The sequence below is a fragment of the Neopsephotus bourkii genome, unplaced genomic scaffold (assembly GCF_033783945.1).
Source record: "Neopsephotus bourkii isolate Nb327-2 ecotype Australia unplaced genomic scaffold, CSIRO-AGI_Nbou_v1 NB_1394, whole genome shotgun sequence".
Classification (NCBI taxonomy): domain Eukaryota; kingdom Metazoa; phylum Chordata; class Aves; order Psittaciformes; family Psittacidae; genus Neopsephotus; species Neopsephotus bourkii.
The window spans coordinates 4,094,548-4,110,652 of record NW_026901872.1 but is presented as its reverse complement, the minus strand read 5'-3'; the positions used below and the strand labels follow the sequence as shown (position 1 = coordinate 4,110,652).

At 37.8% G+C, this 16,105-nt stretch overlaps 1 long non-coding RNA gene across 2 annotated transcripts in view; it reads right to left on the bottom strand.

Annotated features, from left to right (window-relative positions):
- LOC133220028 (uncharacterized) overlaps positions 1 to 16,105 on the bottom strand; it is a 901,957-nt gene that overhangs the window by 840,983 nt on the left and 44,869 nt on the right. The gene's annotated exons all lie outside the window — the stretch shown is intronic.

Here is a 16,105-nt window from a genome sequence, read left to right as displayed (position 1 = left end):
ATGTTCCCTTTTGCCCAGGCTCAAGTCTGACAGTTGTAGTAACATACACTTTTTTAGCTGGACGACTTTCTGCAGTAGATTTTTCCCATGCTTCCAGTACAACTTCTGTATTTGGAGTCTAACTAACCATTTCTGCCAGTGATGAGGTACACAAGAAGCCGGGAGGGAGCACAGTCAGGGTAGCTGATCTGAACTAGAATATCATGCTCAGTATATAAACTGGGGAAGTTGTCTGAAGCTGCTGCTATGCTTGGGGATGGTCTGTGCATCAGTTAGCAGGTGGTGAGCAATTGTACTGTGCATAAATCTTTTTTCTTGGGTTTTATTCTTCTCACTCTTTTTCATTATTATTAACATTATTATTATTATTACTACTACTAATATTACCTTTATTATTGTTGTTGTCATTACTATAATTTACTTTATTCTAATAATAAAACTATTCTTATCTCAATTCACAGGTTTTTACCTTTTTCTGATTTTCCTCCCCATCACACTGGAGAAGAGGGTGGTGGATGAGCAAGCCGCTGCGTGGTTCTTAGTTGCTGGCTGGGATTAAGCCACAATAAACCTATGGTTTCAGGGCTGGAAGTGTTACTTCTGTGTTCAGCATCATGTAGGCTTAGTATAATTTTTGCTACCTCTACACGCATTTTCATTTATACTGAAACTCAACTTCACCTTTGTGGAGTTCCTTATCATCAGCATGGCATTTGACTATGGACCAGAGCTTAGTATCACCTGTAAAGTTGGATATCTATTTGTTTGTTCCCTTTATCAGATCATTGACGATCATGTTTTCATTGTTTCATCATGTCTGATTACCCTGTTTTTAAGACAAGATTAGACAAACCATGTCTGTCATGCTGCCAAGTGGCATTTGAGCTGGATGACCTCCAGGAGTCCTCTTCAGCCAACTGTTCTCTTGTTTTGTTCATACAGCCAGGCCCAGCATTGATTCCATTGATTCATTGCATGCTAAACAGCATAATATTTCAAATTTATATGGAATAGAATTATATTCTAGAAAACATTTTAATATTATTTTTTTTAACAATATTATCGTAAGACAGGTACTTCCTCCTAATACTGCAATATATTTTCTTAAAGGTCACTATCAAGATTCTTCTTTTTCAAGGTGCCAGCAGCCTGTTGCAGGAGAAAAAAATTCCTAATAATCTGTAGATCAGTGATTAATTTTTTAATAATTAAGAAAAGCATAAAAATAATTGAGGTTCTTATGCTAATGATTTAATTAAAAATTTTAAGGCAAAGGTTAGTAATAGATTTGATTAATGATGACACAACTCTTTACATCTCGTTTCTTTGCTGCTTTTTTCAGAAGACAAATGCAATAGTTTTAAGAAAAGGATCAGAGTCATCTGTTATCAGTTTATGAAATATAAATCATATATGGAAGTCACAAGTTGATGGCAAGACCAAGTGTCCCTCACAACATGTCTTCTTTATTTAGGGTAAGAAATATTTTGTCTATAAATTGAGAAATTTGTTCTAAGAGGGGAAAAATAATTTCTGATGCATGCATAAAAATTAGTTCTTTTATCAGGAAATACCTGTGCACATGTTAGCAAAAACTGACAGAAGTGGCTATTGCATTTAGTGAGCCATTAATCTAACTGGCTCCATTATGGTTCACTTTATTAAGTATTTTTGTGTTTACTGCAAAACTACTACTACAGAGTATACAAATATCTTCTAGGGACCAAGTAGTTTCCCAAAAAGTTTGCATATAATTAATTTTTTTTATTTGAACTGATAACATAGTGCTGATTATTCCTATGTAAAAGATGGAAAGTATTGCAGGAAGTCTTAGTGAGATACCTCTTCTACTTTGAAATTAAACAAAATGCAAACCAATTCTGTTCTCAATTATATTTATACTTATATGACACTTCTCAATTTATGTCTACTGTATCTTTTAATACCCCTATATACTTCCTTCACATAGTAGAAAAATATTGTCAACTTAATCTGCTTTTATTACACAAACATAAAAATAAATATTTATAAGTTCTTTCAGGTTTGATAAGTAGTCGCATTTCATTGCATATTTACCATAACCAGCAAAATTCCAGATTACTTTATGCACTGCTGACAAAATGATATGGTAATTTTGAAACCTACACACAGAAAATATGCGATTTTTTTCAACAATATGTGAAATCATGTCATGTAAGTGTATGCTGAGAAAGAACAGGTTAGTCTAAACTGTAATAAACAAACAAGTGATGTATAAAAATAATGGGTTCTTAGAAAAATATGCTTCATACATAGTATTATCAATGGATGAGTAGGCAAAATTAACAGTATTTGTAACATGGACTGAAATTCCAGAATACTTACCTACATTCTGTAATACTATTTAAAGACATCTAGACAATGAAAGTACTACATCAGTACTAACCGAGTTCTACTCTGATAACTCAAACTTATACTGTACACTAGCAAAAATTGAGACAGATTCCTATAAATAATTCAGCTCACTGTTAATTTAAAACTGAGCTAGCTGTAAATTAAATTATATCACTTCTAATAGTTTGACACACTCTAACACCCTCATGCCAAACACACAGAAGGTTTAACATTTCATGCTCTAGGAAACCTATCAAAACAAAGTTTTACCTTAGATTTTTATTAAAGTAATTTGACAAATAGTAGCAGTTCAGGGAAAGAATTTGGAGTTATAATTTGATCTTATTAAACTACATGTGTATAAAAGTCTGGCTGAGTTCTAAAACCATAGGCATCATCAAGCGATTACTATTTTGTTCCAAGAGCACTGCAACTTATGAAATCTGATGTTCTATGTCCTTACACCTCTTCAGAGTGCAGTAAACTTGTATTACTAAAGACAAATATTACCGTATTTCCCCGCACAGTAATTTAAGTTCTCTTAGCTTTTTCTTTTACTTCCTTTTATAGCCCATAAATAATATCTGGGCAAGAAACATTACAGTTCTTTGGCTATTATGTATATGCTTTCCGGTCAACTGAAATGCACAGGGACCAACAGTTTAGTTTAAACATTGAAATAAATATGAATTTTAAAATAACCTCATAGATTGCAGTGAGGTAGAGCTTTTATAACTACAAAATACAAGAACTTCTTACAGCTTCAAAATTTCAAACAAGGTACCATACCGTGTTCTTTACAGGATGCATACAGGTATCAGTTTTCCCGTTATTTTAGCATGACAGGTGTTGCATATTAACTGGGTTTTTTTGAGCAATGAATTCTTTTCTTGATACATCAAATGTGATAAATTTAGACATTTTCCCTAAAATTACACTTTATTTTCCTTAGAACTGCAGTGTCATTATAATGTCATTTCTACTGCTTATGTTTTTGTGGGTTTTTGTTTTGTTTTATTTTTCTTAATAATTTCAGAATATTAACATTGATGCTAGCATAATCTTATTTTGGTGAAGCTGCTCTAAAGTTTGCATAGCTCTGTTAAAGTGCTCTTGTGCACAGAGAAATCATTAGGCCGTTTCATACTAAAAATATTGGTTGAGGATTCTCCTGTTATTTCATACTCTCTAGGGACTCAAGTTTTTAAACAGAAGAAAAAGCAATGCAAAAGAATTCTTCAGGTATTTAGAAATGTCAAACTTTAGAAAAAAAGATGTTTATTTCTGGGGAATTAATATGACTACAAGAAAAAAGGCTTTTCTGTAAGGTGATTGGTTTATTTTTATCCCTGTCATTTATCTATTTACACACCCATATATATGCATGTCATGCATTTAAAATAATTCGCAAAACTAGGATATTTATAGCTGATGACTCATATCACATACCAGTGGGTTTGATGCCTTGGGGCTGTACCGATATTACACAGGCAGACCATCTCTTTTAACAGCCCTCTTCTGCCACCCTGAAGTAAACAGAATTTAGGACAGAGGCTTAATAGAGTCTTTTATGTTAACACCCCAAACTCGCTGAAGTCACTGCCAGAACTCAGTACTGAATTCTCATTTCTTCGATCACAGGAAAAATTATCCTAAAACTTATCCTAATCATGCATGGAATGGAGGAATGGAGGAATTTAATGCTTCTACTTGCTAATCCTTAGTGCATTCTACCCACAGCACAGGGAAAGTACAATTGGGGAAAATATCCTTATAACCTCTATCAGTTTTATTTCCCTTCTATCACCAACTGAATGCAGTATGGCAATTCCTGGCAGTGTGCATTGCTAATAAGAACTTATTTTCTACTAGGTTTAGGTGTGTTTTTTTAGTTTTATCACCATTTCCTCTCTGTTTTTCCTGCACAAAAATCTAATAGCAATTATCTGTAGTTATCTGGTCTGGTAGATATCCAAAGGCAGCTGCTCAGAAATATGGTTTCTGAGCAGCCAAAATAATGGGTAGTGAAACCAGAACCTTAAAGTTAAAGGCAAAGAAAGAAGTTGTAATATTTTACTTCTGTGAAAATTTGGGGGTGAGATTCGTTTTCCTCCTTCCCTTTTTTATTCCCTTCCTCCCTCCCCCCCCCCCTCCTTTTCCTTCCTGCCTGCCTGCCTTCTCTGCTTCTTCCACGGTGTATTGAATCTGGCTGAGATGGAGTTAATTTTCCCTATGGCAGCCCTTATAGTGCTGTGCTCTGTATTGATACCTGGAAGGTGTTGATAACACACTAATGCTTTGGTTACTGTGAGCAATGCTCAAACAGCATCAGTGCTGTTTCTCAAAATTCCCCCTTCTCACCCAGCAACCTGGGGGTGGGCAAGATCTTGGGAGTGGACATAGCCAGGACAGCTAACCCAAACAGTCAAAGCTAAGAGAAGTGGGGGGGGAGGGAGGGGGGGCTTTGAGATGGGGAGATGAGAGAAAGGAGGAGCATTTGTTATTAAGACTTTTGTCTTCTGGAACAACTGCTATGTGTACTGAAGCCCTACTTCCTGGGAAGTGGCTGAACATAAGCTGCTGATGGGAAGTAGAGGATAAATATTTTGTTTTCCATTGTTTCCACATGTGGTCTTTGCTTTATTAAACTGTCTTTATTTTATCCCACATGTTCTTTTACATCTTATTCTCTCCACCCCTGTCCTGCTGAAAAGGGGACTGACAGAGCGCCTTGGTGGGCACCTGAGAGTAACCGAAGTCAAACCACTACACAATACAAACTTTCAAGTCAGAGGTGGCACAGGGATATATTGATGAGTGGAAAAGTCAAATAAACTCATCACAAGCAGGGATATATAACTTGCTAGCAAAATTTACAAAACTTATAGTCAATTATACCTCTCAGCAAGTTATAGTCATTATACCAATGGATAAGAGTGAAAGGGCTGTGTAAAATAGTAAATATTCTGAAACAGGTCCTTTTTCTTCTTAATGGCAGAGGAACAGAGTGATCAAATGTCACCAGAAAACAAAAAACAGAACATCAACTTTGTATGTCTTTAAGGAACACATATGTAACAAACCCAGTCATTTAACCTCTCAACAGAAACAGGCAATCTAAATAAAGATTTATTTAATCCTATGATAGATGTCTAAAAATTGATCAGATAGGCATTTCGAAGAGGTACTATTTTTTCTCCATCTGTTACAAAGAAGGTCTAATCAATTGGCTCAGGTATTTGACATCTATGTTACAAGTGCCTGAAGAGAATTTAAATGAATCTTGTCTCCATACACGGCAGTGACATAGGTTTCCAGATTAGTAGGCAAAGTATAATTCTGATTTTGCTTTACTTAAACATCTTGGACTGTGCACAGTCAATAAAATTATTTCTCATGTGAAAGATAAATTAAAAATAGATTTAGTAGGAGGAAAAATCTAGGTTCTGTTGTTTTGTAGAATAAAATATTGCATTGGTACAGTGTACTAGAATTATTTCACTGTAAGAGAGAATACACTCCAGTAATGATTTAGTAAGGAGTTACATGAGAATAAACAACATTCCTTGCATTGCTACCTGGAGTTTATGCATTATTTATACATCTCATAATTCAAATGACAAAACCTACAAAATATCATGTTTTTCTAATAAATATATATTATTATCCATAGCAAACCCTAGGCAAATGATATAACCTCTAAGCGCAAGACTTCCTGTAATAGTAATTTGGAGGCAGACAATAGTATTTACTAAAATAAAAGACACATGGAAACTTTATAGACACATGATATAAAACAGCCAAAGTCCCTCATCTCTCTCTACAAAGCAGAAGAGGAAAAAATTACTTTTCTTTAATGTCCTTTAACATTAATGGCAATGAGGTTGATTTAAAATTTTTGGTCTTCTTACTTTGTTTGAAATGCTGGTTGCATTAACAGATTTTGCTACTACTGGAAAAATTAAATGACACAGTACTTTAAGTGTTGGACAACCTTTGACTGTAGAGGTACAGCTTTAAGCTCCTGGCAAAGATATTGATTAAATATTTTTGGAGATATCTTTCTTTCACAGCTGACTGTAGAGAAGCCTGGATGACTTTATATATACATAGAGAGTGTGAAGTGAGATGAACTCTGCTCTCAATAGCTTGTTTCATAATGATGGTAAACTAAAAGACAAAAGGCCTTGTTTTAGAGGTGAGCAGTTTTACACACTAACAACGCTATTTTTTTGTTACATTCTTACCTGGAAAGGCTGAACCTTGTGTATGAGACAAAACTACGCCAGAGACATTTTTCTCTCCTACTTCTCTACTGCAAAACGGCAACAGCTAAGCAGGTAACATAGGAAAAGGTAACTATCCTTCAGAAATCGGCATCATTAAGTAGTGGTTTCAGGGCTACAGTGGACTAGAGTCTGACATGAAAAGAATTAGAAAAAAACTCCAAACACTGAACTTCTATACTTGGATAATTATTTTTCTAGCACTGGTGAACTCTTACGTGATAGGGATGCTGGGGAGGGACTCTTCATTAGGTACTGTAGTGATAGGACAAGGGGTAACAGGTTCAAACTTAAACAGGGGAAGTTTAGATTGTATATAAGGAGGAAATTCTTTCCTGTTAGGGTGATGAGGGAGGTTGTGAATGCTCCATCCCTGGCAGTGTTCAAGGCCAGGTTGGATGAAACCTTGGGTGAGATGGTTTAGTGTGAGATGTCCCTGCCCATGACAGGGGGGGTTGGAACTAGATGATCTTAAGGTCCTTTCCAACCCTAACCATTCTATGATTCTATGATTCTATGATATCAACACTAGCAAATAATCTAACAGCCACTCTGTGCTCTGAAAGCAAGTGTCACAGCACACTTTGCAGCCATATGACTAAGGTGTCCTTTTTCTCAAGTAGTAGAATGGCCTTGTTCCTACTGTGTACTAGAATAGCCCAGTAGTTCTAGCTGCCTTCCAAGTTACATTTTTCCATTGTTCAAAGAGTGTTAGCTGACAGGCAACACCATCATGTCAGGGATCATCTTAAAAAATTAGAAGGAATGTTCTTTGTCCTTTTTTCATTATAAAGACATTAATTCACCTTTGTTAATATGTGATATATTATTGATCAGATTTTCTCTGTACATACTAGAGAAAGTTGCTTTCATCATACTCTTTCCTTGGGCTATTGAAGGTGTTATCATGCAGGGTGTATAAGCTTCCTGTGATTTTTAGTGAGTATTGATTTTATTAGATGCAAGCATAGACAGAAATTTACTGTATATAAATGAATTTGCACCTGTAGAAGTCACCTGCTATCCAGGAAACAAATCTTATGCCTTTGGGACATAACAATAGAACAGGAGGATATCAGAATTTATTTATGACACTTCATCTTATTTTCACTATTTCAGTCATGACTACTGAAATTGTTTTCCTGACTTTATTAAGGCTAGGTTGTTGTTTTTTTTTAAGATTAAAATTACACATAATTTCACCTTCTTTTGTTTCCATATTTTGAAATTGCTTTTATACATAATGGGTAGTTTCACCCTGTATCAACCTCATATTTTAAATATAGTCTATTGGTCTGTGTGCACATCTGAATTTCTGCCATCAAATGGTGAAAGCTGTGAGTCTATCATAGGTTTAATTCGAGAGGATTCTTGAGTTTTCATCCTGTAATAATACATGCTTTTACTTCCTATGGTCTGAGTTAGACCTCATAGCAGCCTTCCAGTATCTGAAGGGGGCCTACAAGGATGCCAGAGAGGGACTCTTCACTGAAGACTGTAGTGATAGGAAAAGGCGGAATGGATTCAAACTTAATCATGGGAGGAGTTCAGGTTAGATATAAAGAAGAAGTTCTTTACTGTGAGAGTGGTGAGGCACTGGAATGGGTTGCCCAAGGAAGCTGTGAATGCTCCATCCCTGGCACTATTCAAGGCCAGGTTAGATGGAGTCTTGGGTGACATGGTTAGTGCAAGGTGTCCCTGAGCATGGCAGAGGGATTGGAACTAGATGATCTTAAGGTTCTGTCCAACCCTAACTATTCTATGATTCTATGAGTTGGCCAAGTGTTGACTAGCATCACTAAACTTCACAGTTTTAAGACTGAATCCATAGACAGACAAATAGTAAAAGCTAGATTCTGGCATTCAGATACAAATCTTGTTAAAACAAAAAAAGGAGTGGGAATAGTAGGATTGCTGAATATATGCGCATATACAAAAAAAAATGGCATAACTGCAGCAGGTTAAGAAGAATATAGGCAAATTGGGATTTCTTAGAACAGAGAAAATAACCTTTTTGCCTTTTTTTCAACTTCCCACATCTAGAGTTTAGAATGAGCTCATCCAGAGGCTTGAAATAAGATCCTTAACTTCTGAGCTTCTTTATCAAAAAAGCAGGGCTAGTGGTACCTATTCACCAAAGACACCTCTCATGAGTATGGCAAAGGTTTACATCTTGGTTAGCACCAGTAGCATATATTACTTCAGATTTGGAAAGCAAAATAAATTTTTAAATGTTTTGTGTCTAGTATAGTCAAGTGAATGGGAAAAATTTAATAATGGAGTGGAGGAGAGTTGCAGAGTGGAGAGAAGGGGAGAGAAAAGGAATGGGAGGAGAAGGAAAGGAACAGAATGGAAGGGAAGGGGTGTCAGTATCCCAGTATCCTAAAAAAAATTACAAAGATGATTTGCTTGTTTGCATGCGCATGCATGGGCACATGTACACGGCCACGTGTACATGCATATCATGCCAGTATCTGTGACAGGAAGCTAGTATGTAATTTTAATTGCTTCAGTTGCAGAGATGTCACTTGCACTTCATTATACTTCATCACTGACTATAGCTGATACACCAAGAGTTGGGTTTATTACTGTAAAAAAAATTCCTTCTTTGAAGAGAACATGACATTTAGATATGAATTATGTCAATATAGGACATATTACAATTTACATAGACATAGACACTTACTAGAAATGATGATTGGGCATTGTGCACTCTCAGCAAGTCTGCAGGTAATAACAAAAGTGGAAGGAGTGGTTGATACATATTAGGTGTGCTGACATTTAGAGGAACTGCTATAAGAAGGAGAAAGGGGCAGGGAGGAATCCTGTGAAGAAGTTCAAGAAAGGGAAATGTAATATCCTGTAGAGGAATAATCCCATGTGGCATTACAGACTGTGGACCATCTGGAAAGCAGATCTGCAGAGAAGGAGCTGGAGGTCCTGGCTGACAAACTAAACATAGCATCAATGGGCCTTTGCAGTAATGAAAGCTAATACCATCATGGGTTGCATTAGGAAGAGCATTGCCAGCACTGTTAGGGAGGTAAAACTTCCTCTGTACTCATCCCTGGAGGGACCATGTCTGGAGCACTGGGTACAGTGCTGTGTTTCCCAGTACAAGAGAGCTACAGCACAATTAAAGAGTCCAGTGAAGGGCCATGGAAATGATTAATGGCTTGGAACATCTGTCATAAGAAGAGAGGCTGAGAGCTGCAACAGTTCAGCCTGTGGAAAAGAAGGTTCAGGAGTGCTTATTTATGTGTATAAATATTTGATGGGAAGGAGTGAAGAGGACAGAGCTAGACTCTCCTCAGTGTTACCCAGTGAAAGTGCAAGAAACAACAGGCACAAAGTGAAAAAGCACCTGAACATAAGAAAAAAGTCCTTTATGATGACTGTGATCAAACACTGGGATGGGTTGCCCAGAGAGGCTGCAGTCTTCATCCTTGGACATATTCAAATCTCATCTAGAGACAGCTCTGAGCAAACTGCTCTAGCTGATGCAACTTAAGCAAGGATTTGGACCAGAGGTTTTCTAGTGGTCTGTCGGGGTTTAAACCCAGCCAGACAGCTTGTGCACTCAGACCCAGTGAGTGGTGCCAGGCTGGAAGCAGTCAAGGTCCACATCACCCCCCACGGGGTCCCCCCTTCCCCGCTCCCGGAGGGATGGGGAGGAGAATCGAAAGAATGTACCTCCCACAGGTTGAGATAAGAACAGTCTAGCAAACAATGTACAACACAAATCACCACTGCTACCACCAACGACAACAATGGTAAGAGATAATAACAAGGGAAAAGAGTACAATACCACCCTCCAAAAAACAAGTCCAACCCAGGACACCCCCTGTCCTTCCGGGTAACTTCCAGTTACATCCTGGGCATGATGTGCTGTGGTATGGAATACCTCCTTGGTTGGTTTGGTTCAGGTATCCTGTCTCTGCTTCCTCCTGGCTTCCCCTCCTCCCTGGCAGAGCATGAGGCTCACAAAGTCCTTGGCCAAACCAAAACATCATTGTTATCAGCTCTGTTCCCAGCACAAAAGTCAAAACACAGCACTGCACCAGCTACCAAGAAAGATAAAAAATGACTGCTACTGCTAAACCCAGGATGTGGTCCATGCCACCCTCACATTCTTTATGATTCTATCAAATATACAACTCATAATATGCATGTATATGTCTATTAACACTTTTAATAAGCACAATAGAAAAGCCTTATCATGAGAAATATAAAATAGAAATAATCCTAAACATACTACAAAATTTTAACATTAGGAAGATTTCCCACCAGAATGTTCAGAAATGTTAGAAATGTTCAGTTCTAAGTATATAATATTATTTTCCTTTATATCTGTCGTGATTTAAACCCAGCCAGATAGCTCGTTCCCTCGCTCCCCCCTCTTCTTGCCCTCCCCCTACTCCCAGAAGGACGGAGAAGAGAATCAAAAAGAATGCAACTCCCACAGGTTGAGATAAGAACAGTTTAGTAACTAAGGTATAACACAAACCACTACTGGTACCACCAATAATAATAATGATAAAGGAAATAACAAGGAAAGAGGATACAACACCTCATCACCAGGTGATCGATAACTCACACCCCCCAGCCTGACCAAGCACCAACCGATACCTCCTCCAACCCTGCAGTCCACCTAGCCCTTCTGGGTAACTCTCCCAGTTACCTCCCGGGCATGACATGCTGTGGTATGGAATACCTCTTTGGTCAGTTTGGGTCAGGTGTCCTGCCTCTGCTTCCTCCCGGCTTCCCCTCCTCCCTGGCAGAGCATGAGACTCACAAAGTCCAAGGCCAGACCAAAACATCACTGTTAGTAGCTCCGAAAGTCAAAACACAGCACTGCACCAGCTACCAAGAAGGAGAAAAATGACTGCTACTGCTGAACCCAGGACAATATCACATTGCATCCAATTACATCTTGGACTTGATATTATTTAAGGCATAGTTAAAGTTATTTTCTTAACAATTCATTAGGGTAGATGCTGCTGCACATATAACTTCCTTTCCCTTCAGCAGGTAGAAGTGACAATGGAGGGTTGTACTTCTTGAAAACTAGTGTTTTTATGTTTTCTTTTTTTTCTTAAGATGCATTTTGGTTTCTGTAAACATTCATATTTTTAGCCTTAGGGGGTTTAGTGTCAGTTATTCCAGGCTTCTTGACTTGTGAAAATTAGGAGCCCTTCTTTCAATGTATGAAATAAATTTAGATTGTGGGGATGATTTCACATGACAGGTTCAGAAGAAGTTACATATCCTTAGCTGACAGGGCCACCTGTGTTACTTTGAAATTCAAACATTAAAGAAAACTGACTCTGCCGGAACTCCATGAGATTCTTTCTACTTAGGGCTATTTGAAAAGCATTGAACAGGAAAATCTTTGGGAATATATTTTCTCCTTGTTAGTATTTCCTTTGTTCTGGTTTGCACTCAGCATCCCCATTGGCTCAAGGGCTTTGGAAGTCATGTAAATACCAAAATATCATTTCTGTTGTCTTTGCCAAAGTAGAGATGCCTACATATGTGGTCAGACAAGACCCAGCCGCACACTAATGTGACACTGACTTCAGCAAAGTGAATTGAAAGAGATCTAAAAATGGAACTCAGGGTTTTGATAGGCTACATGGCATAAATTATGCCTCTCCATTGACCTCAAAAGGGACTAAAGAGGTTAAATACTTTTACCAAAGCTTATAATTAGCTGATATGATCTTCTGAAGAATGGTCTTTAGTCACCAAAGCTGACTTCTTGTGGTAATAAATTCCTATTATGTTTTATGAAAATAACGTTTGGGCTGAAAATACAAAAGACAGTTTATTTTTTGCAAATGTTTTTAAACAGACTTTGAAATTATAATGTCAGCTGCAGAATTCAAAACTGGTCCACTATGTAACTCTGTAGCTATTCCAATTCATAACTGTCCTTTAGTCCTTCCAGGTACCTTAATATTACTCTGTTCAAATTATCCAGCTAGTTTGATATTTGCCTGTATTCCAACTGCAGTTTCTTTGCTATTGCTAACAAAAGAAATTTTTGGGCATATTAAGGGCATATGTCCACAAAGACTGCAGTTTTAGGTAAACCAAGTATTTCATTTTCTCGAGTGACTTTTCTCATTGTTAATATGTTAAATATTGGTGAGATTTATCAGAACAGGTCGGTTCTAAACTAGCTCTGAAAGTCCAATTGAGTTGATGATAAAACTACAACTTTGTAAAAAACTTCAGCTAGCTAAGTGCTGAATACTTTGAAAATTCCTGTAATTGGTTTAAAAGCCATAAATGATATTTACACATTCTCTTCAGCTGCAGTTGTATACAGCTAAAGGGATTAGCAACTCAGTCTAGCCACTGTACTTTCTCTCTCACAGTTATATATGACAGCCTTCCTTTACTGCAGACTCAACAGGCAGGCATGTAACTGACTGAGTGTAGTACAGTCAATACAAGCCATGTTGTCCTCAGTGGCTCAAATCGTAGAATCTTGCAAACTCAACTTATACTAATAGAACCTGATAAAGAATTGCAGGAAAAAAAATTGAACAGAGGCACAAGAATATCCATAAAGGCCAAAGTAACTAACTGGCATCTTGCCCTCTGACAGGCTGCTCCTTGACCAATATTGTCATGTATGTCAGGGTACTGCCCACATCATCCAAAGTGACACATAGGGGCACACTACTGACATGTAAGATCTCAATAGTAGTTCAATGCTCAGTTACAATGGTAGTGCAACTCTCTCAAATTGCACTACCATTGGTGGAGCCAAGGAGTGGCACAACTCTTGCCTACACAAAAAAGCATTATCACAATTGGTTTTTGCTGTTGGATCACCTGCAGGCTAAGTATCCATGATCATACACTGGAACCACGGCATCACTTATGATCCTGTATTTGTTATCAGTGATCAGGTACATCACTGTATGGGAGTATTATTGTTCATTTTTTTTACTGCCACAGTAAAGACTGGTTTATAATGTGTTGTCAGACTCAAAGACTGCAACACACTAATAATGACTGAGACACTCCCTCTCTGTGGATGGTTACAAGCACAGAAGGGTATATGAACACACCTACAGGCATACTTCAAGCTGTATTGGTCATTTTCAGTGTTCTGCCTATAATCTGCTGACTACAATAGCCTAGACGTCCCATGAAAGCAAACATGACAGGTTATTTTCTACTCATATTCTATAGTACTTCAAAAATTGCTATAAACTTCACAGTGGACTGATATACTAGTATGTCAGGAGAAACATTCAAATATACGTTCAGGTTGTTTTCTGCTACCTGGCACTGGAGTTGAGCTGTATCTACTGGTCATTTTTATAGACTTTTTGTCACAGTTACAATGAATTTTACACTGAAGATATCCCAAGGCACGTAGTCAGAAAGGCAGTTCTGACAGTCAGCGGGAAATACTTAAGACTTGTAGGCTCCATACTCCTCTTATGGACTCAGTTGTCATCAAATAATTGATACTCTTTGAATTATAACAACTAAATATAAAAGATTTTCTTTCTAATCTTTGGAAATGTCCTTAGGTTTTTAACTAGAATGAAGTGTTACATATTTCCCTATTTCTGGCTTCCCGTTCCCTTGACAGGTCGTGATAACGCAAAGTAGTGTCTCTGAGCAGTGATGTGTGACCCATACTGAACTCAGGGAAATTGTCAGAGTTCCTCTATAGCTGTTTTTATTGGGTTTTAGTAATGTTTCACCTGTGCTACTGAATTATTAAACATAGGAAAGAGATTAGAGATTTAATAAGGGAGAACCAAACACCCACATGGATCTTTACCATCAGTATAAACTGCATAGGATAGATGTAGAGCATTAACAGGTTTATTATCTAATGCTGGATATATATTTCTTTTTCAGTTTCAGACTCATATTATTTTGTGTATCTTGGCAATCTTGTTACTGCACAATGAGACCTATATTTCTTGAAATAAGATGGTTTCAGCACTTCAGCATTCAACAGTAAGTAGAGGAAAATGTTTTATGTTGTCTCTTCAAAAAGCAATTGAAGTCTAGGAGAAAAATGTTGGAGTTGGAAACTCCTGCATGAAAAATAAAATTCTGAAGTCCAAGAACATGATATTCAAGTTCTTCTGCTTGAAATGTCAGTGTTGGCAGTCCATACTGAGAACCAGACTTGATACAAACTGAAATAGAACTTACATAGGAGGAAAAGGATATGTGATAGGAAAAAAAAAAAAAAAAAAAAAAGAAAAAAGCACAATATCTAAAGCCACTATTGTTTTATCAAAAAGAGAATATATCACAGAAATGGCGATTCAAGTTTTAATAACATTCTGGATGATTTCTGCTTTTACCTATAATGAAATCATGAAATTCTGTGCCAAGAAGTAAATTATGGTGCAGTATGATACTGATATAAAAATAAAAAAAGCTGAAAAATGTTCTGGCTTAGTAAACTACCTGTCCTGGGTTCAGCAGTAGCAGTCATTTTTTGATCCTTCTTAGTAGCTGGTGCAGTGCTGTGTTTTTTGACTTTCAACCCAGGAACAGCACTGATAGCACCAATGTTTTTAGTTGCTGCTCAAATGTTTAGTCTGACCAAGGATATTGTGAGTCTCATGCTCTGCCTCCTCCTCTGGAGGAGGGTGTCGTGGTTTAACCCCAGTCAGACAGCTCGTTCACTCACTCCCCCCCTTCTTGCTCTCCCCCTACTCCTGGAGGGATGGAGAGGAAAATCATGGACATGTGGGATAGTTAATTTTTTGGCGTCCAAGTCCCCACACTTGATAAACACTAACACAGCAAATACTGGGTCTAAGTAATGTACTACATTCTGAAACTGTGAGGTCAAGAGAAACAACTCTGAGGCCAATAAATCAGCATTGTGACAAATGACTATTAATCCGGACAGATCTGTCATTATCTCAACACCAGGACAGGGGCACTGGGCTGTCGAGTTGAACCCAGGACAGAGGGAAGCCGGAAGGAAGCAGAGACAGGACACCTGACCCAAACTAGCCAAAGAAGTATTCCATACCACAGCATGTCATGCCCGGGATGTAACTGGGAGTTACCCGGAAGGGCTGGTTCACTGCTCAGTCGGGCTGGGTTTCAACGGGTGGTATTGTATTCTCTTCCCTTGTTATTTCCCTTATCATTATTATTATTGGTTGTAGCAGCAGTGGCTTGTGTTATACCTCTGTTATAGGACTGTTCTTATCTCAACCTATGGGAGTTACATTCTTTTGATTCTCCTCTCCATCCCTCCGGGAGCAGGGTGACGAAGAAAGGGTGGAGGGGAGGGTAGACTGCGTGGTTCAGATTTACGGCCTGGGTTTAAACCACAACAGTTCTTTTTGGCACCCAATGTGGGGCATGAAGGGTTGAGATAACAACAGATCTGACTGAAGTATGTCTAATCGTATTTGTGATAAGCGTTCATTGTTTCG